A 23,288-nucleotide genomic window follows, 5' to 3' on the forward strand; every position below is an offset into this window, starting at 1 on the left:
CCCAGCAAAAGCATTCAGGAATAAAAATTACAATAGAGTAGAAAGGATGAACAAATCTCATCAGAGTTTCAAAGACTTGTCATAAAACAAAAACATGCCTGGCTGTAAGATAAGCAAAATTTAGAGGAGGTGGGGGCTGTCAGGATTAGAACTCACGATCTGCTGATTTCTAGCCTGGTGCCTTAAGTGCTCTATCAACCTGACTCTCTACAAGCTTAAACTTAAATCTGAATCAGAGTGAAATAGAGGTATAACTCAATTCTCAAAATTACTTGAGAATATAAACAGATTTACCTTTCAGCACTTTTCTTGTGTGTTATGATTTTTAATTTCTTTAATTTAACTTGTTACAATATTTTTATATGCTTAAAGATCTTTGCTAAACTTTACATCATTATTCTAGTTGAATGCAAGTGAATATATTTTAAGTGCCTTCAATGATTGGTAAAATATAGTAATGAAACTGAAAGCAATTTGACATATTAAAGTAAACCTGGGCCTACTACTAAAGTATCAGTGAAGGTGTGTATTGTTAACTGAAGTTTATAATAAAACCTGGGTTGTGTTCTAGAAATCTTTGCCAATTGCTAAATAATAGCAACATAAAAGTTATCTCCCAATTTAAGAAATATTAGGAACTATTTCGAAAACTATATTCCCTCTTGCTGAACTTATTTGTTTGTTTGTTTGTTTGTTTCTTTATTATTAATTACTTTAATTTACTTAACAAATGAATATAATCTCCCAATTTACACATGGCTGATTCTGATTGTTTTAAAAATCCATCATATAATAAAAACCTATTAAACCTATTTTAAAAACCCACCCCACACTCCCTATAATAGCAACAATACAATACAATAAAATAAGTCACTTTATCCATTCGGTCTGAAAAAAAAACACATTTTTAGGGCTTATTTGAAAAGCCCAGGAGTCAACCATAGCTTGGAGGGACTAATGTTCTATAAAGAAGAGACCACGACTGAGAAGATGCTTTTTCTCCATCGTATTGTAGGCAGCATCCAGGAATGGGTTGTCCTCGTCTGTCAGCCAATAAAACCGAGTCTGTCAAAGCTGAAAGATACGCCCTCTGCCAACCGTCTCCAGCTTTTGACTCGGTATTGGCTAAGACAGATGTGGTTTTTGGCTATCTAATCCATTCCTGGATAGCTGGCAATTTCTCCTTTAGTTTAGAGACTATTTCTTCTGCTAGTTGCGTTGTTTGACCTTGCGTTCGAAGATCGTTGTGCTTGCCGGCTCCCAGCTTCGGCTGGTAGAGCCAGTTATTCCGGTGTGAAGGGCTTCAGCCCAATATCGCCGAGGGCCGTGACTTGGTCACCGGCAACCAGAGGTTACATTCCTGGCAGGGCAGGGTGCGAGAGTTTCCTGCCACTGCTGATCCCTTTGGGCTGCACTGTACTTCACTTGAAGTTTTTTTCTGGCTATCATGGGAGCACTGACAGCCGACTGCTCTTTCTGAGACGGTTCATGAGTACAGCGTTGGGTGGATGCCCACATAGCCCTGCCTTCGCCTCGGGCAAAGAGGAGCTGCAGAGTCCCTGTCCGGTTCCCGGACATACTCGTATTGATAGTGCCAGGGGTTTTGTGCCGCGCTAATTGCAGCGGAGCTGTCTGGCCGCGCGGCGTGTTTTTAAAATGTCGGAACAAGCCACAGTTGCATCCAAGCAATCAGGGAGCGACACGCCGATTATGGCATCTGTGCTTTTATCCCCTGGGGAGGGAATATTGGCAGCACCATCCAGCCAGAAGCCCCCAGGAGGAAAAGCATTGGCAAAGACTAAACACCATGGCGGCTCTAAGAAGACCTCCAAGGCTTCTGAACTGAATGCAGCCAGGAGACATAAGGCTATTGATCGTGAGATCGCCAAACCTTGAGGAGAGTGGATTCGCTCCAGATGGCCCCTCAGCAGGCCCTTGACAGGGACGACCATTCCCGCCTTTTTGTGGAGCAGCCTCTGCAGCTGCACGAAGGATTTGACAATAGTGCTGTGTTGCAGTGGTCGCCCAATGGCGCTAGTGAGTGAGCAGAGCCTGTTCTGCCTGGTAACAGGGAAGGCCCAATGAGCTCAGCTCCTCAGCCTATTCAATGTACTTCCTGTTATGTATTGATACTTTTGAGCGGGAGTTTCAAACATACCTACGTTTCTGATTGGCTGACAGTCCCTCCAGGATTGTATATAAGGAGGGCTGCAGCCTCTGAGTTTTTGCTGAAGTCTCACTGTAAATTAAAGAGCTGTTGTCACTTGCTTGGTTGTGCCTCTCGTTATTCCCGAACCACTTCATTGGCGATGAAGGTGGGATTGAGGTCACAACAAGCGAACCAGTGAGACCACGAGCTTCAGCTAGGTGACGAGGCAAACCACAGGAGGCATACCGAACATGTCTGCCTACGTTCCGCCCAAGCCTTTTGATCCGACCCGCGAAAAATGGGTCTCGTACCTGACGAGGTTCGAATGCTCGCTCGAAGCCAGCGACATGCAGGGGCTCTCCGCTAATCGGAAGAGGGCCCTCTTCCTAAGCCACTGCGGACCGGACGTGTTCGAGATGGCAGAGTCACTGTGCGAGCCAACGCCAGTCCAGACCGTTTCCTGGGACACCCTGATGGCCACGCTCCGGGCTCACTACGCTCCCGTGCCCTCCAAGTTCGTGCAACAATACCAACTCAGACAGCGCGTACAGCGAGAGGGAGAACCGGTCAACGCATACATGGCCAGCCTGAGAAAAGCCGCAACCCATTGCGACTATAGAGACTTGGACGATGCGTTGCTTGAGCAACTCATCTGTGGTGTCCGGGACATTAGGCTGCAACGGCACCTGCTCGCCAAGCCTGATTTAACGCTTGCTGGAGCCCTAGATGAGGCCAGGGCTCATGAAGCCTCCACAAAAGCCGCAGAAACGCTGCAGCGTCCGCTGACCAGCAAAGACAACCCCAAGTCTGCCCCGGTGCACAGAGAAGATGCCGGATCCAGCTCGGAATCCGAGTCGGATGAAGATGTTTTCCGAACGGAGCACCAGAGAAAGGACACTGGCAGCACTGGCGAAGCCGTCCCAGCTGTGGAGGGCACCATGACAGACTGTCCTGCAAATATAGGGAGGCTATTTGCAGGCGTTGTGAGAAAAAAGGGCACTTGGCGCGAGTCTGTAGAGCCATTCTGCCCAGAAAACACCAACCACGTGAGCGCCACAGCCAACCAGAATCAACGCGCCAGAAACAACCAACGAGAGAAGGCGGCGCGAAAAAACGGCGCGAATTTGAACCTCGAGATGGCCGCAGCATTCACATAGACCAGGCCAGCACGGAAATCGAGGACAAAGTCAGCACGGTGGTCGAAATCAACGGCAAGCCATGCTCAATGGAGATCGACACCGGATCAGCTCTCTCCATAATGTCTTGGGCGACCCTAAAGACCCTCCTGCCGTCGTTCCGGAAGGACCAGCTCTCCAAACAGAGACTGCGCATCCTAGACTACCAGGGGAACCGAGTCCCCCTCGAAGGCGTGGGCACGTTCCGAGTCACCTACGGAGACTACGAAAGAGACCTGCCACTGACCATCGTCACGAAGCAGCTTCCCAGCCTTCTCGGCATGGGGTGGTTCCGAGCCCTCGGCATGGGCTTCACCGGCATCCACCAGATGCTCAAGTCATCGTTAAAAGACAGTCTCCTGACCGAGTTCCAGGACGTTTTCAGGGACACGTTGGGCAAGTATGTGGGGACCCCTATCTCCCTTAATTTAGACCCCAACGTAGCCCAAATAAGACTCAAGGCCAGACGGGTGCCTTTCGCATTGAAACCAAAGATCGATGCGGAACTGGACAAACTGATTAAACAAGGGGTGTTGGTTCCCGTTGACCATGCAAAGTGGGAAACCCCTATAGTGACCCCAGTAAAGTCTGACGGCTTGATTAGAATCTGCGCCGACTACAAGTGCACGATCAACAAGGCTTTGCAGCCGAGCGCCTATCCGGTGCCGATCGTGCATCATCTACTACACTCCCTGGGGCCTGGAAAATTTTTTGCCAAATTAGACCTGGCTCAGGCCTATCAACAATTACCAGTTGATGATGCCACGGCAGAGGCACAAACGATTGTTACTCATAGGGGTGCATTCAAATGCACCAGGCTCCAGTTCGGGGTGAGCGTCACACCCGGCCTGTTTCAAAGCACCATGGAGCGCCTTCTACAAGGGCTTCCCAGAGTGGTGCCCTATTTTGATGATGTTCTAGTCAGCGCTCAGGACGAACGTCAGTTAGGGGACAGAGTAAGGAACGTCCTTTCTAGATTTAGGGAAGCGGGACTACGGTTAAAGAAAAATAAATGTATGATCACTGTCCCCTCCATTGAATTTTTGGGGTACAGGGTGGACGGCACAGGCATCCACCCTACCGAAAGCAAGGTGAGAGCAATTAAGAGCGCACCTGCCCCCAAGACCAAAACTGAGCTCCAAGCCTTCCTTGGACTGCTCAATTTTTACTCAATGTTCCTGAAAGACAAAGCTACCGTCGCAGATCCCCTACACAAACTATTGGGGAAGAATGTACCATGGGTCTGGTGGAAACCACAAGCAGCCGCTTTTGAGGCAGTTAAGAGACTTCTATCAGAAGACAGTTTCCTAATCCAATACAACGCAGCGCTACCGCTTGTATTGGTGTGTGACACCTCCCCCGTAGGAGTTGGTGCCGTCCTGGGCCATAGACTTCCGAACGGCCTAGAGGCGCCCATTGCGTTTTACTCTCGCACCCTGTCAAGCGCAGAGCGAAACTATAGCCAATTGGACAGAGAGGCTCTGGCTGCAATTGCGGGGGTTAAAAAGTTCCACGAATATCTCTTTGGCCGGCAATTCGAACTTGTGACTGATTACCGGCCCTTGCTAGGACTTTTGGCAGGCGACAGGCCCACCCCCGCTGCTCTGTCCCCACGCTTGACTAGATGGGCAATTTTTCTTTCGGCCTATTCATACCAGCTTGTACATCAACCTGGACGGACCCTGGGTCACGCGGATGCCCTCAGCCGCTGTCCCCTACCTGACTTACTGACCAATCCAACACCTGAGGCCTCCGTCCTTCTACTGGACACATTAACTTTGGGACCTATTTCCTCTGCCGAAGTGGCTAAAGCCTCTGCCAGGGACCCGATCATTCGTACTGTGATGGGGTGGGTGCTAAAAGGGTGGCCGGTCAAGGTGGACGGGGGGGACTATCAAGGTTTTGTAAACAAACGAAACGAACTGTTTACGCAAGGTGGTTGTTTGTTGTGGGGTGATCGGGTGGTAGTGCCAACAAAACTACGAACGAGGGTCTTAGAATTGTTGCACGAAGGGCATCCGGGCATTGTCAGAATGAAAAGTTTAGCCCGCAGTTATGAATGGTGGCCCAACATGGACCAAGTTATCTCTGAGTGGGTGGGGAAGTGCAGACCCTGCCAGGAGTCTCGCCCCGATCCCCCGGTAGCGCCCATCCGAGAGTGGGAGAAACCAAAAGGGCCATGGGGGAGGATCCATATTGATTTCGCTGGCCCCTTCCATGGGCAAACGTTTTTAATCGTAGTAGATGCCTTTTCAAAATGGCTCGAAATCATTCTAATGCCCTCTACCACAGCCGAGGCTGTTATTAAAGCCCTTCGCAAGCTGTTTGCCACACATGGCCTACCGGATACCCTAGTATCTGACAACGGCCCTCAGTTCACAGCAACCCTGTTCGAGGGATACTTGGCCGGACTGGGCATCCGCCATGCCCTATCGGCCCCGTTCCACCCGGCTTCTAACGGATTGGCTGAACGTTTTGTAAGAACGGCCAAAGAGGCCCTATCCAGACTAGATAACGGGGACTGGCAGGCCAGGATAGATAAATTCTTAGCTGTCCAGCATGCCACACCATGCACAGCCACAGGGAGAAGCCCAGCAGAGCTCCTCATGGGCAGGAAGCTCCGGTGCGTGTTAGATAAGCTTCACCCCAACTATTCGCACGAAAATTTCAAGGGAGAGACCTCCGGACTAAGACAGTTTCAGGTTGGGTCCCCGGTGTTCGCTCGCAACTATGCCAGTGGACCTCTATGGGTTGCAGGAACCATAGTGGGCATAACGGGCCCGAAATCTTATACGGTAGACGTTGGGGTAGACAGACTCTGGAAGCGCCACATAGACCAGCTGAGAAAAAGGGCAGTCGGCGAAGCAAACATAAATTTAGACATATCCGAGCCTAACTATAACAACTTTCCCAAAACAGCTAACTCAAGCCCGGGTTCGCGAGAATACTTAGCTGACAAGCCCTGGTTCCAGCACCGCCCCAGCGAGTCGCCACTCCCAACCGGGGATAACCACGCCCCGGACAAAATCCAGGAGGTTCCATTGGCAGAGCCGGGAGAGACAGAAAGTCCCTCCGACCAGCTCGACGCCCCACCAAACACTGAACTGCGCAGGTCAACTAGGACGAGAACTCGCCCTGGGCACCTGCGAGATTTTGTGTGTACTTATGTAAATTTTTGAATGACAGTGCCTTCTGGGAAGGGAGGGGTGTTATGTATTGATACTTTTGAGCGGGAGTTTCAAACCTGCCTACGTTTCTGATTGGCTGACAGTCTGATTGGCTGATTGTATATAAGGAGGGCTGCAGCCTCTGAGTTTTTGCTGAAGTCTCACTGTAAATTAAAGAGCTGTTGTCACTTGCTTGGTTGTGCCTCTCATTATTCCCGAACCACTTCACTTCCGCCTAGCAACAGCCTGTCAGGCCTAGAGGGACCACTTTAGACTCCCCTAGCAGGCAGATGGCCTATGACAGAAGGCCAGAACAATTTCCTCCTAACATAGGAGATATTATTTCTGAAGCAATTGCCAGGGCCTAGCTAGCAGCAGGCAACAGGGAGCGCAGCCTGTTCAATCTCAGACTGCTGGGAATATCCAATCTCCTTGGAGCCCCACGAAAAACCCCATCTGTTAAGCCACTGCCGGCAGGTCGATGGACCTACCCTGTCCTGTAAGGACAGGGGATAGAGAGGGACCCCTCGGATGGCTGAGAGGAACAGCAGGTTCCTTGGGGCTGGAGGATTGCCCTCTGCGCCAGCGGCAGTGGATGAGACAGCCATGGCGGCTGCCCCGAGATCGTGACAATTGGAACAAAAAGATGTGCGGGAGGAGAAGCGAGAGCGGAGCAGGGGATTTGAAAGCCGGGTGAGTGGAATCTGTCCAGACGGGAACTGCCCGTAAAAGCTGGATTATAAATAAGTATGCCCCAGCCTTAACAGACAAACGGAGATGGAAAAAATGGCTGCCAGCTGAGAGTGAAAGTGTAAATTCCAGACTGCTTGTTACTTGAAAGAGAAACTTTGTTGCTTGTTGCTTGTTACCAAAAGTGGATTATTTTGAGAAAAAAATCAAGAGGCTTGACTTTGGACATATAATCTGTGTAATGGAGGATTTATTGAAGATTAGAAAGAAGAAACTAAATGGAATAATGAAAACTGATTTAATAAGCGTGACAACAAGAGAAAAAGGGAGTGGCAACAAAAGAAGAACATGATGATATTATATATGGAATAGCCAATTCAGAATTAACTTTATAGAGCTTATAACTTTGAGGACATTGAAATAGAAAATAAATATACTCAGACGGATTGGAGAAAGAAAAAAAGGAATATATCATGTAACAAGATAACAATATACCATAGTTTGAATTAAATGGATGTAATGGTGTCTGGGAGTTTGATGTCTGAATAATCTTAGGATATATTTTCCTTCTTCTCTTTGCTCTTTCTCTATTTTTTTCTTTCTTTTTCCTTTTTCTTTTTTGTCTCTTTTCCCCTCTCTATTTTTTCTAACTCTCTTTTCAATTTCTCTTGTTATATTTCTATTCTCTTTCCTTTTTTATTTTTGTTTCTCTTTTCCTTTTTTATTTTAACTATTATTAATATTGTTACTATTCTCTCTCTTTTTTCACTATTATTTTTATTAAAGTTGATTTTATGAATATACAAACAATTTTATTTAGGAAAAAAAGAGTATAAATGTTTGAAAAACATGATTTTTTGATGTCTTAATATCTTTTTAAATTTGGAATTTTTAAGCTCTATTTACAGACCTAATAATTTAGAAGAAAATGTTTTTTAAAGTGTTGGACATTGGGTACGAGATCGCCTTCTGCCACCGATAGCCTCCCACTGGCTGATATGTTCCCACAGAGAGGGACTCCTCAGGGTGCCATCGGTCAAACAATGTCGACTGGCAACCCCCCAGGGGGAGAGCCTTCTCTGTGGGGGCACCTGCCCTTTGGAATGAATTGCCCCCGGAGATTTGTATGATCCCTGACCTACGTACCTTTCGCCGTGCCCTTAAGACTTTACTGTTTCAATAGGCTGGGCTGGCTTAATAATGAATTTTAATGGGTGTTTTAGTTTTTAAATATAGGGCCAAATTATTTAATATGTTTTAAATTGTTTTTAAATTTTATGGATTTACGTATTTTATTGTCGCTGTGCACCACCTTGAGTCCCTCGGGAGAAGGGCGGTATAAAAATTTAAATAATAAATAAAACAAATAAAATAAATAAAAAAGAATTATAGAAAATTGATCTTAAAGTGATTCAAAATGTTGATACTTATTGGAAATACTATAAGCATGCCATGGAGGAAAGCCTAGGAGAGAATAGGAGTTAAGATATTTGTTGACTTCCGGGTTTTGCTGGCTCCGGTGAAGACGGTGCCTTTTTAAGGTCCGCCAGCCCCGCCGTTTGTAGAGCCGCTTCGATCGTGAGAAGCGGCTTGAAAACTCCAGAATCTGTAGGATTTGAAGGAGAGAGTTGGCAAGGCGCAGGTTGAGCCCCTGTGAGCCCCCAGGAATTTGCTACTGGGGAGGAAACAGGTGTGGTTCCCTTTCAACTTGCAAAGACTCCGGGCGGCGTGGGACGACTCTGTTTATTGCAGAGCAAGCCGGCAGCAGCAAACACAGCCGATTGAATTTAACCTTACTAATTAACGGAGAAAAAAAAAAAAACCCGAACCCTGAAACCAAGGAATTGCAAGTATTTCCCTTTCTTTGTGACTTTTTGATCTGACTAAAAACTGAAGTGAGTGGGAGTGGCTTGAAAAGATGGCGCCGCTCCAGCGCTAACAAGTTAACAAGCTGAAAGGGAAAGTGACTCTTTGAAGCTATTCTAACAAGTTACATTGTAGCGCTGTTTGTTGCGAGTACAGGAGAAGAGGGGTGAGAAAAAAAAAATCCCTTTCTAAAACAAGCTGACTTCACACAAGTTTAAATTTACTTACTTCTAACCTGATTAAAACTGGGGGATTTTCTAAGAGGACTTTGTGGTGCTGGAAGAAGAAAAAGGATTTCTTTTTTTAGAAAATCTAACTCACGAGGTAAAATGGCCTCTAAAAAACAGGAAAGCAAGGCAGCAGGGGGGGGATCTCCCACACATAAGCCTGAAGAGCAGTTTGATTTTGAAAGTTTAAAAAAATTTATCACGCAGGCTTTGGATGATAAATTTCAAAAATCCCAACAGGAAATTAAGCAGGAAATTACTGAAATGAAAAATTTGGTGAAAGAGAATTATGACAAGGTGACTGATAAATTATCAAATGCAGTTTCTGGCCTGTCAGAAGTTATTATTAAAGTGGACTCTAAATTGGAAGAATTTAAATCAGAAGTGAATGTTAAAATAAAAGATACTGATTTTAAAATTTCTGATGTGGATAATAAAGTGCAGAGAGTTGAAGATGAAATCACGATGATGAAATTCCGGTCCATGGAATTTGCTATAAGAATTAGAGGTATCAAGGAGAGTGACCGGCAAGATCTGAGACAGGTTTGTGCTGATGCCTTGGCTGTGTTGTTAAAAATTGATCCTGATGAGATTTTATGCAAAATAGATAAAATTTACAGAGTGAACTCGTGGGTGGCCAGACAAAGACAATTACCAAGAGACGTGGTGATTTATTTCACAGACAGAAGAATGAGAAATGATATTCTGCAAAAATCTTTTCTTTCCTCTGTGCAAGTTGAGGGAACTCAAGTTGGAATTTATAAAGAGCTACCGCCAAAGATGCTGAAAGATAGAAAAGATTTTGGTTTTCTAGCAAAGGAATTAAACAAATTACAGATTCCATTTCGGTGGGATGCCCCAACGGGTATAATTTTGAAGTACCAGGGGGAAAAACACCGACTGAATACTGTTGAAAAAGCGGAATATTTTTACTACAATGTTTTTAAAGAGAGGTCACCATCTCCACGCTCATCTACTGTACTGGAGATAAAGGAGAGTGAGAAGGAGAAGCAACCCCAGCAAGAATTGGAAGCGCAGCTTAAGCAGATTGAACTAGATCCAACGGAAGCGCAGGGTGCTGAAGGAGGTTTTCTGGATGAGCCCCTGTTAGAATCTTCTCCAATTCTGACTACAAGAGATGTGGCACTGGACCTAGAGTGTATGGCTGAAGCTAAAGACCAGCGAATAACTCGTGCAGTTTCAAAACAACTTAAAGAAAAACAATTGCAAGAAAGAGCTACGGCACAACAATATAAAAAAGGAGCTAAGAGTACTACAGATCAAAAGGAAGCCATGGGGAGAGCAACGTCGGTGGCCTCGGAAGACATCCGGCAATTCTGCTCGTCGCTTCAAAAAGGTATACATGATGGTTAAGTTTTTGTCTTGGAATGTGAATGGACTGAATTCGCCACAGAAAAGAAAGAAAATATTTACATATTTACAACAATTTAATAATGATATAATTTGTTTACAAGAAACTCATATCAGAACGCAAGATCAAAAATATTTAATAAACTTAAAGTTAGGAATACATTTCATAGCATCAAATTTGGAAAAAAAGAATGGCGTGGTTATTTACATAAACAAAAGATTTTCAGCTAAAATTATAGAAGCGGATGAAGGTGGTAGATTTGTAGCAATTGAACTGTGTACTCCATATGGTCAAATTCTTGTGATTGGGCTTTATGCTCCCAACCAACAGCAGGATCACTTTTATAAAACTTTGCATACTAAAATGTTGCAATGGGACTATAGATCAATTTTGATTATGGGAGATTGGAATGGAGTAATTGATTCCAAGCTAGATAAAAGAAGTCTGGCGAAGTCAAAGATTAGACTACCACAAACTTTTTTTGAAATGAAAGAAGATTTGGAACTAAAGGATGTCTGGAGAATACATAACTTAAAAGACTTGGATTATACTTTCTTTTCTGACAGACATAGATCTTTTTCAAGGATTGATTTTATTTTAGTATCAAATGATTTACTTGTCAAAACAAAAAGAACAAAATTTTTTCCAAGAACTTTATCTGATCATAGTCCAGTATGGATAGAAATTGAGACTGCAAAAATTGAGAGAAGATCATGGAGACTAAATGAAAATCTGTTTAGATATGAAAAAAATATAATAGAACTTAAGAAGCAGATGAAAGAATTTTTTGAAATTAATTTGAACAAGGGTACCCCTATTGAAATTGTATGGGATGCGAGTAAAGCATATATGAGAGGGGTACTCATTTACATGAACTCTAAGCACAAATTGAATAGACAAAAGAAAAGAATTGAAATTGAAGCAGAAATAAAGAAAAAAGAACAGTTACTTATTAAAAATCCAACAGATAAAAGAACACATAGTGCTATAAAACTCTTGAAAGACCAATTCCAAATGCTTATGGCGGACCAGGTTGCAACAAATTTACAATATGCAAAGCATAACACATTTTGTAATGCCAATAAACCGGGCAGATGGCTGGCTTACACCCTAAGGAAGAAGCAAAGTATGCGGACCATCGACTGTATTGACATTGGAGGGACAGAAATTTATCAACAAAAATTAATTAAAGAAGTTTTTGTAGATTACTATACTAAACTATATGCCAAAGATGACATACAGAATGGACTTATAGAAAAATATCTAGAAAATAAAAGAGTTACAAAAGTTACTAACTTACAAAAGGAAAGACTGAATCACCCTATAACAGCTGAGGAGATAATTGTAGCAATAAAACAACTGAAAACTGCCAAAGCTCCGGGAACAGATGGTTTGACTGCAGTGTATTATAAAACTTTGCAAGCAGAAATGGTGGAACAACTTAGAGACTTATTTTGTAATATACAACAAGGGGGTAAAATACCCCCATCATGGAAAACAGCTTATATTTCTTTGATACCAAAAGAGCAAGCGGGTCCTAAAAAACCGGAAAATTATAGGCCAATATCTCTTCTGAATAATGACTACAAAATTTATGCAAAAGTATTAGCCAACAGGTTGATGCCAGTGATTCAAGAGGTGATTCATGAAGATCAAGCGGGATTTATAGAGGGTAGATATATGAAGGACAATGTAAGGCAAGTGATAGATTTACTGGAATATCTTGAGAAGAATAAACAGATCCCTGCAGTGCTGGCTTTTTTGGATGCGGAGAAAGCCTTTGATAGAGTGGATTGGAATTTTCTATTAAAGACTTTGAAAAAAATGGACTTTGGGGATCAATTTATATTGGCGGTTTCAGCAATTTATCAAGAGCAAAAGGCACAGATTATTATTAATGGAAGTTTGACAACAGATTTCAAAATTGAAAAAGGAACAAGACAAGGTTGTCCGTTATCCCCATTGCTTTTTATTTTAACATTAGAAGTCTTGTTGAATATAATAAGGGATTCGATTAGCTTGAAAGGTATAGTGATAAGGCAAGAAGATTACAGAATAAGGGCATTTGCAGATGATCTGGTTGTTACCCTAACACAACCGGTGGAATCAATAATCCTGATGAAAGACATTATAAGAGATTATGGTGCAGTATCAGGATTCAGCCTGAACCAGAAAAAAACTAAGATGATAGTCAAAAATATGACACAAGAACAAAAATATGAACTTGAAAGGAGGGCAGGTTTTGAGATTGTGTCAAAGGTTAAATATTTAGGAGTTCAGGTTGCAGAATCTAATATGAAACTGATTCAAAATAATTATGAGGTTTTGTGGCAAGAGGTGCAAAAAGACATGGAGACATGGAAAAAACTGCAGCTTTCTTTACTTGGAAGAATAGCAGCAGTAAAGATGAATATTTTGCCAAGATTTCTATTTCTGTTTCAAATGATTCCGGTGCTTAAAAGTGATAAACAACTGAAAGAGTGGCAAAGAGGACTGAATAAGTTTGTCTGGAATGAGAAAAAACCGAGAGTGAAATTGAAAATTATGCAAGATGTTCCAGAAAGGGGAGGTCTTAAACTTCCAAACCTACAGTTATATTATGAAGCAGCAGCTTTGACTCAAGCAAGTGACTGGTTTGGAAGGAAAAAGACTGGAATATTGAATATAGAAAGTTTTGATCTTGAATTTGGATGGCATGCTTATTTATTTTATGATAACAAAGTGGATAAAGTATTTAAAAGCCATATACTTAGAGACTCTTTGATGAGAGTTTGGAAGAAGCACCGACTCAAATGGGATTACAAAATACCGTTATGGCTGGATCTTGGTCATACTATGTGGAATACAAATATAATGTCACTCGGGGGGTTTTTATATAAAGAGATTCTTTTTACAGATGCGGGCAGATGGCAGTTGAAGACATTACAGACACTGTTGGATGAAGGAATTAATTTAACTTGGTTACAATATAATCAACTACAATTGAGATGGAAAGAGGACCAAAAAACTGGTATTATGTTGCATGAGGAAGAATTGGTCAGACATATAAAAGAGAAAGGTCCAATGCATATTAAAAGGCTTTATAATGTTTTGTTAGAAAGGGATTCAGAAACTGAATTGGTTAAAGATTGTATGATTAAGTGGGCACAAAATTTTGAAGAACCAGTGATGTTAGAAACATGGGAAAAGATATGGGTTCAGAATGTTAAATTTACACAATCGCAGAATTTGAGGGAAAATTTTTATAAGATGTTTTACAGATGGCATTTAGATCCCAAGAAATTATCCTGTATGTATCCTAATGTTCAGCCAAAATGTTGGAGATGTGATTGTTTAGATGCTACATATTATCATGTTTGGTGGAATTGTAAGAAAGTTAAGGCTTTTTGGATTAAAATATGGTGGGTTATGCAGAATGTTTTGAAGAGAAAAATTCCATTTTCCCCACAATTGTTCTTATTGGGTATAGTAAAGGGTTTTACACTGGATGAAATTAAGTTGATATTGTACATGATCACAGCAGCGAGGTTATTGATAGGTAAATATTGGAAAAATGAGTCTTTACCCACTATTGAAGAATGGACTTTGAAGATGGCCAGTTTTGCGGAGATGGCGAAGATTTCAGCATTTTTAAAAGATCGCTCACAAGAGACTTATGAATGGGAATGGAAAAAGTGGATAGATTATGTGCAGAACAAATATCAAGTTAGGAAATACCAAATAGCTTTTCATTGAAAGTATTATATAAAAATAGAAATGTATGAATACTGTGAGGGGGGGGGATTTTTTTTTTTTTCTAAGGGGTTCAAGTTTTTTTTCTTGAGGGGTTCAAGTTTTGTAAAAAGGGGACTTTGATGGGATTATACTTCATGGAAGTCAGGGGGGAGGGTTAGGGGGGGTTTGAGGGGGGTTAGGGTGGGGAGCGGGGGGTGGGATGGGGGGGGGAAAATGGGGTGAAAATGTCATTGTAAAACTTTTGCAATAAAAAAAAAAAGATATTTGTTGATATACTTTTTTTAATCTTAAATCAGTTAAAGATACAGAGGAGAATGGATTTAAAAATAAATATGAATAATACACTGTGAATTAATTAATTGTAATTTAATTTAATTAATTAAAATAAAACGCTATGAATCAGTTAAACAAATGAAGTTAGGAGTGGAGGGAAGCATGATTCTGGAGAACAGTGAAAATAAAGCTGGGAACCAGGTAAAAATAAAAATAAGAGTTAGGAGTGGAGGAAAGCATGTGCTGGAAAACAGCTAAAGTAAAGCTGTGAACCAGCCAATAGAGTTAGGAGTGGAGGAAAACATACGCTAGGTAACAGTTAAAGCAAAACTGTGAACTAGCCAAAAAATAAGAAGTTAGGAGTGGAGGAAAATATACCTGGAGAGCAACTGAAATACAGTTGTGAACCAGTTAAAAATAGAGGTAGAGTGGAGGAAAGCACTGCTGGAAAGCAACTTTTTGAGCTGCAAATCAGTTTCATAATAGATTTAGGAGGAGTGAAGGAGATAACATTGGTATGCAGTTAAAATTATACTGTGAACCACCTAAATAAGTAAGGTTAGGAGTGGAGGAAAGCATCGCTGGAAAGCAACTGATTAAGATGTGAACCACCCAAAAAATAAACCTAGGAGGAAGTGGAGGAGATAATACTGGAGAATAGTAAAGCCAAACTGTGAACCAGTTAAATAAATAGAGATAGAAGTGGCGGGAAACACTGTTGGGAAATAGCTATTTAAATTATGAACCAGTTAAATATTAGACTTCAAAATAAAGTATTTTGGGAGTGACAAATTTTAGATGGAAATGTTGATTGATTTAGAAACAATTAAAAGAGGAGGAAAATATTCTTTGTCAAGATTATGGATACTAGCTGTCATTTAAGAGAGGTACAATATAGATTCGATGTAATGGGTCTTAGAAATGAGGAATATATATGAAATATTGATTGTTAAAATGACAAAGATTTGGAATGATGTCTATTTGGAAATAATTTTCTAGAATTTAGGGTGACATAGTAGAATGATAAATGTTTAGAATAAGATTTTTCTTTTTCTTTTTTTTTTAAAAAGATGTAAATGGATAAAATTTGGAACAAAATTGGTTGAGGGAATGTGAGTAATTGTATTTACTTTATACCGGATCAAATCCTTGCTCTAAAAAGGTGTACTTTATGTTTTATGTTTAAAAAAATAAAAAAACTTTTCAAAAAAAAGAAGAAAAAGATGCACTAGTCGGCTGCCTGGGCTGTTAAGGCGGCCACATCTACTTCTTATTTTAACAGGGCATCACTCATCTGGCTAAAGTAGCTGCAGGACCGGATTCCATTGGGGGATAGCAGAGCCCACCAGGACTTGAATAAGTTGCAGGCGGCCCTGGAGTATTCCACTGACGCGACGCTGAATGCCGCAAGATTTGCATCAAAGGCCATTGCTTCCAATGTGACCTCTAGACGACTCCTTTGGCTCTACCAGTGGCAGACGGATGTCAAGCACAAGTGGAGGCTGGCTTCCACTCCCTTCTCTGGAGAGCAGCTTTTCAGTGAGGCGCTGGATCCACTGCTTTTAGAGACACGGGACAAACGTAAGGTGCTTCCGTCCCTTTCCTAATGGGCGGACTCATGCCCATTGCCTTATTTCTGCTGACAGGGTTTCCCTGGGTCTGAAGGGGGTTTTGGACTATCCTGGCCTCAGCGTCCTTTCCAACAGAGACAGGACACGCAACCAGAAGGACAGGGAGGTTTAGGTCATTCACAAACAAATGGCCCTTTCAAAGGGGAGGGAGCCCTCCTTTCAGGCGCCAACGATAATTCTATTGCTGGCTCTCCCATTGGGGGACAACTGGCATTGTTTGCTAGGCAATGGGAGAGCATAACCATGAATGCAGGGATTCTGGAGATGGTCCAGTTGGGCCTCTCCCTAGAGTTTCTCTTCACACCCCCAAGGTTTTTCTTTAGCTGCCCTGTTTCAGGAAACAGAATTAAGCATGAGTTCATGGAAACGGCTATCCAGCACCGGTTGGATATCCAGGCCATCCAGCCCGTTCTGGAGGCCCAACGCGGATTGGGATTTTATTCCATTCTCTTTGTAATTCCCAAAGCTTCGTGGGGGTATCAGGCAATTCGGGACCTTAAGAGACTTAACCACTGTATTGTGTACAAGCGGTTTAAAATGCATTCGCTTCAGTCCATTTTGGATGGCGTCAGGGAGGGTGACTTCCTCACTTCGATTGACCTCACTGAGGCTTATCTTCATGTCTCCATTTCACCTAATCACAGGCAATATTTGCGTTTCTGCTATCAATCCTGACATTATCAGTATAGGGCCTTACCTTTGGCCTGTCATCAGCGCCGTGGGCCTTTACCAAGTTGCTCTCTGCCTTGGTGGTGCACATCCAGGCTATGCCCATGCGCGTCCAGTGTTATCTGGACGATATTCTGATCCAATCTACCTCAGAGCCCCAGGCCCATAGAGACCCAGAGATAACTATTCAAGTGCTTCAAGATCATGGATTCTCTATCAATGTTAGCAAAGGTCACTTGATGCCGACTAATCGGTTGTTACATTTGGGAGCAGAGATAGACACCTTGGAGTGCAGGATGTATCTCTCTCAGGAGAGGCAGGCAAGCATCCGAGACCTAATAGCTAAGATCCGAGTGTCCAGCTTGTGTCACTTTCCACCCTTTCGCAGCTTCTGGGGAAGATGGTATCCTGCATTTCCATTGTGCCCTGTGCCCGTTTCCACACTAGGGCTCTCCAATGGCTTCTTCTCCCATATCAGAGATCAGGCAAGAGCTCCCTTCCTTACAGGGTCAGGCTTTCCCGGGAGGTAGTCCACTCCCTACTATGATGGGAATTGGAGACACTTACAAGAGGTTGCCTTTTCAAGGAGCCAGAGTCTTTGACAGTAACAACAGATGCCAGCCTATTTGGCTGGGGGGTGCACCTTCTAGATAGAGTTGCACAGGGTCAGTGGTCGCAGGCTGATTTGGCCCATAATATAAACTGGCTGGAGCTTAGAGCAATACATCTGGCCCTGCAACATTTTCAGGACATGTTGTCTGGTAGACACGTCCTGATTAGAACGGATAATGTTGCTGCTAAGGCACATGTTAATCAGCAAGGGGTACCCAATCCAGGTCCCTGATGAGAGAAGCGGAAAGACTCTGCCTCTGGGCGGAGTGACTGCAAATGTCCCTGAGGGCGGAGCATATTGCAGGGACTGACAATGTACAGGCAGATTGGCTCAGCAGGGCCACGATTGATCATACCGAGTGGCGCCTGCATCCAAATTTGTTTCAGGAGCTGATGGAGCGATTCGGACAGACGGCTGTGGACCTTTTTGTGACTCTGGACAATGCCCAACTGCCAAGATATTTCACCAGGTTTGCGATTCCGGGGGTGGAAGGTGTTGATGCACTCCGAAGCTCCTGGCCACAGGAGTTCCTGTATGCCTTTCCTCCCTTGCCCCTCATCCCCAAGGTTGTCCAGAAAATTCTAACAGAACGGGCAGAGGTTCTTCTCTTGGCCCCGCACTGGCCACGCCACCCTTGGTTTGCCAACCTGGTAGCCCTATCGGTGGACAACCCTTGGAGGATTCCATCGAGCAGAGTCTCCCTCAGCCAGGGGGCACTGGTGCATCCGAACCCTCAGTGGTTCCAGTTGACTGCCAGGCACTTGAGTGGCGCGCTCTGATCTGTGTCCATTACTCCTCCGAGGTCATTGCTACCATGCAGGCTTCCAAGCGGCCTTCCACAAACAGGATTTATGATGCCACTTGGAAGGCCTTTTGTTCCTGGTGTTCACAGTCTGGATTGGATCCGACTGAGGTGATAGTGCCCCAGATACTCAGTTTTCCACAGGGGGGGGGCTTAACAAGGGTCTTTCGCCCAATACCATCCGTCGGCAGGTGGCCGCCTTGTGGTCAGTGTTAACTTGCGGAAGGTTGGAGTCTCTGGCTCAATACCCATCAGTCCGTAAATTCATCAGGGATGCAACGAACGGGCTCCAGTGGTTCATCGTTTCCCAACTTGGGACCTCAACACGGTACTGCAGGTGCTGACCGGGGGCCCGTTTGAACCACTAAGAGAGGCGAATCTGCGCTTCTTGACATGCAAGGTGGCATTCCTGGTGGCCATCACCTCGGCCAGACGGATCTCCAAGATGGTGGCACTTTCCATCAGACTGGACCTTTGTGTGTTTCACCTAACCGGGTGGTGTTGCATTTGGATCCTGCATTTATCCCAAAAGTGAATATGTGGTTTCACAGGGCCCAGGAGCTGATTCTCCCTGATTTCTGTCCCAGGCCAGGGTATTCACTGGAGAGGAAGTGGCATACACTAGATGTGCGACGGGCACTCCGTATTTATATTAAACGTACCTCCTCCTTCAGGAGGATGGAGTCGCTTTTCATCTCTTTTCAGCAGGCCACCCTAGGAGCTAAGGTCACTCCCTCGACCCTGGGCCGCTGGATTCGGGTGTGTATTGCCAAAGCATATCAGATACAGGCCCTTCCATTGCCCAAGAATATTATGGCACACTCCACCAGGAGTGCGGTCACAAGTGCAGCATGGGGTACTCATGCATCTCTGGAGGAAGTTTGCAGGGTTGCCACTTGGTCCTCCCCATCCCCTTTTATTAGGAATTACGGGTTGGACTCCTATGCCTCTGCGGAGGCAGCATTTGGTAGGAGAGTGCTACAGAGGGTACATGAAGATGAGGGGATCTCGGGCCAAGCTGTGGCCCACCCTTGAGGACACAACCGCTTTGGTATGTCCCATTCCTGGATGCTGCCTACAATACGATGGAGAAGGAGCATTGGTTCTACCTGATACGATCCTTCTCATTGATTGAAGGCAGCATCCAGTCTCACCCTAGTGTAGGGCTGGCCCTAGGTCCGCATTTGTTTGTATGTTTTTTTGACCACGTCGAGTCTGTCCCCTTAACCTTCGCCAAAAGCTGGAGACCATTGGCAGAGGGCGTGTCTTTCAGCTTTGACAGACTCGGTCTTATTGGCTGACAGACGAGGACAACCCATTCCTGGATGCTGCCTACAATCAACGAGAAAGATCATATTAGATAGGACCAATGCTCCTTTTGTGCATATAATAATCCCTATTTGTTATGATCCATAACATACCCATAATATAAGCTTATATTGCTCGGGGGGAAATTGTATGCAATATCTGACAGGTATAGCAAAGATATATAACTGAAGGGAGATATCTGAAAGAAAGACAGAGGTTTGTTGTGTAGGTTTATTGAATCAATGTTTGAATACAGTTCTTTTAATCCTTTTCTCAATTCCAGAGAAACATTAAAAGTACATATCACTGATCAACAGGTTTTTCCCAACTTGTGTATCCAGAGTTTATTTAAGTCAGTAATCATACTTTCTTGATTCCAGAAGGATTTATAAAGATAGTAAGGGAAGTGAGTAGCAGACAAATGCAGGAAATTAGATAGTGAAGTATAATACATGCCAGCTACTTACACATTTCATATACATATATAGCTTAAATATTACATGCCCTCAGAGATTATTTTTCTCTCCTACTTTATATCTTAATTAATTAATTAATTAATTGCTTAATTTTAAAAAAAATAGTGATGGGTTTAGCTGTTTGGGGGAAGGTTTTGACCCTGGAAGTTCATGTACTGTTCATGTTCATGTTATTTGTTTCATCATCCATTTTTTAATATCTTGGTCTTTGGCACATCATTTTTTAAGTTTATCTCAGCATGCTATTGCATTTACATGCACCTGTGAATTCAGATGTGCTATATGTACTTCATTAGATAAGTTAAATAAGCCTGCAAAAGTTATATTCCAATGAATCATGGATTTTCTGTAATTCAGCCAGCTTGGCTTTTTTTCATATACCAGTGTCCTACCAACACTTATCCTCTAGAGCAGTGGTCCCCAACCTTTTTATCGCCGCGGACCAATCAGCCTTTGATAATTTTACCGTGGCCCGCTGAGCGCGCGCAGGGGTGGAGGGCGTTGTTCGCGACGACACATTGATTGTTTATATATCAGATTGTTTTGATTAAACAACTTTTATTTTATTGTATTTAAACATGCCTTACAAAATAAAATACAATTACATAAATATAAAGTGCTTTAACATTTTAACAGTTAAACTTTAACTAAGCGCTCTAGTTACTAGAATCTAGTGAATCAATGAGAACCCTGAGCTTGTTTTTCTGCAACGAGACGGTTCCATCTGGGGGTAATAGGAGACAATGACACCCGAAGTGACTTGCTTATGTCCAGTTTATTTCGTTGTTTTATTTTGGTTGCTGTCACTGCAGAAAACCCCGCTTCACACAGATAGGATGTTGGAAAAGCTCTTCTTCTGTCTCTTCACTGGGCCTTTTCTTTTTCCCAAGGAAACTTTCTGACGACATCTGTTTCGTACTCATCTTTGCTAATTTGTGGGTTAAATTTGAGCAAAAACAATATACACCTACACCAACTACTGTAAAAATGAGAAAGTACCAGTGAAAAGCGAGAAGAGCTAGCACCTGGGTACACGTTATGAATTATTAATGCACTTATGCACTTTATATGTTTGGACACTGGTAGAATTAATATAAATTATATGTAATTTCACTGTATAATGTTAGAGATAATTTGGGGTCTCTAGCCATGGCTCACACTTGGAGAGTACCAAAACCTGCTATAGTGTGCTGTTCGTATTTCCCCCCCCACCCCATCTATCTATGTCAGTGTTTCCCAACCATTGTGCCTCCAGCTTTTTCCAAACTACAACTTCCAGCATGCCTGGAGGGCCAGAGGCTGTCTGGGTATGCTGGGAGTTGTAGTTTTGCAACAGCTGGAGGCACCCTGCTTGGGAAAAATGGAGCTATGCTTGTCCTCTCTTTCTGCCTATCTATGCATCTATCTATATCAGTGTTTCCCAACCATTAAGGGGGAGGCCGTCGCTTCCTTGGGCCTTCTCCTGCGTTGTGTCGTGTGAACGCACACTTTCAGGGCAAGCTTGTAATCTCTCTTTTCTAGCCTTCTCCTGAAATGGGACCCTTTCCAAGGTTAACCTCCCCACCCTCCGCACCTTTTAATTAAAACCAAAGAGCGATGCGCCGAGCGCTGTTCGGATTTATTCTTCCCTTCTCTTTGCTTTGTCCCGATTCGTACCGAAGAGATATCACTGGGGGGTGGGGGGAGAGATTGACGGCTCACCCCACCCCCCCACCCACCGCCGAGGCTCCCTGGGGCTCGGAGGCGACGTAAGCTTCAAACCCCCCACCCCCCCAGTCCCCGGCCTGAGATGTTCTCCCGTCCTTAAAGGGCTGAGGGAGTTCCCACCAACATCCTGATCCCCACCAAAGGATCCCGCGCAGGCGATGGGAGTGTCGCAATGACCTTTCTCAGCGCTTAATACGACCCCCGTCCTGGAGGGATTTTCCACTGACGGACGATTAAAAAAAGAGAGCTTGTTCTTTTTGGAAGCCCCCGCCCTATCAAGAGAAATCGGGACCCAATCCTTCTCCTCCTCCCCCCCTCCTTCTCCTCTTCTCCTCCTCCTCTTCTCCTCCTCCTCCTCCTCTTCTTCTCCTTTTCTTCTTCTCCTTTTCTCCTCCTCCTCCTCCTCTTCTTCTCCTTTTCTTCTTCTTCTCCTCCTCCTCTCCTCCTCCTCTTCTTCTCCTTTTCTCCTCCTTCTCTCCTCCTCCTCCTCCTCTCCTCCTCCTCTTCTTCTCCTTTTCTTCTCCTCCTCCTCCTCCTCCTCTCCTCCTCCTCCTCCCGAGCCAAGAGAAACAGAGGGAATCCCCCCCTCCTTTCACCAGCCAAGGCAACACGACCGGCTTTCTCTAGCCCGTAACCTTCCGGACGACCCCGCTCCCACCTCCATCCCGCAATCTCACTTCTACTGGTCCCCCTTCCCAACAATGCCCCCGCAACGAGCATCCTGAAGGCGCCGGCCGTTGCTTACCGTCTTTCGGGCCGAGGTCCCCGGCTCTCCCGGATCCCGCCCACCCGGGGTAGGAAGTTTCCAGCGGCGGGTAAGGCGGGGGCTGACGGACCTCGACCCGGCTTGGAAGGCGGCGTCCGCTTTGATCTTCTTGACCAAGAAAGAGCGAGGCATGGCGAAGCGAAGAGCACTGGCCGAGCCTGGTCCGGTTCAGCACTTCGGACAGCTCCGCAGCGGCTGCCCGAGTGGGCGGGGTGGGAGGGGAGGCGAGCGGGGGCGGGGGGGGGTTGAAAGGCGGAGAAGCGATCATGGCCCCCGGCCGCTGCATCGATCATGGCCCCCGGCCGCTGTGCGGCCCGGTGCCAGGTACTCCACGGCCCGGCACCGGTCCGCGGACCGGGGGTTGGGGACCACTGCTCTAGAGCAGAGGTATCCAATCTTGGCAACTTCAAGAGTTGTGGACTTCAACTCACAGAATTCCTCAGCCGGCATGGAGAATTCTGGGAGTTGAAGTCCACAAAATTGCCAAGGTTAAACATGTATATTCTAGGTCCTTATGAAAAAAAAATATTCTTGCCAAAAATAAATTCAGATTGTTCTATACCTAATAGGACAATAACATTTAAGGTCTGCTAAACTGATAATGAAATTATACCAAACAAGAGGATTTTAATGAATTTAACCTATATATCTCACTTTAAAAA

The sequence above is a fragment of the Pantherophis guttatus genome, chromosome 4 (genome assembly GCF_059756535.1).
Source record: "Pantherophis guttatus breed Tessera chromosome 4, ASM5975653v1, whole genome shotgun sequence".
Classification (NCBI taxonomy): domain Eukaryota; kingdom Metazoa; phylum Chordata; class Lepidosauria; order Squamata; family Colubridae; genus Pantherophis; species Pantherophis guttatus.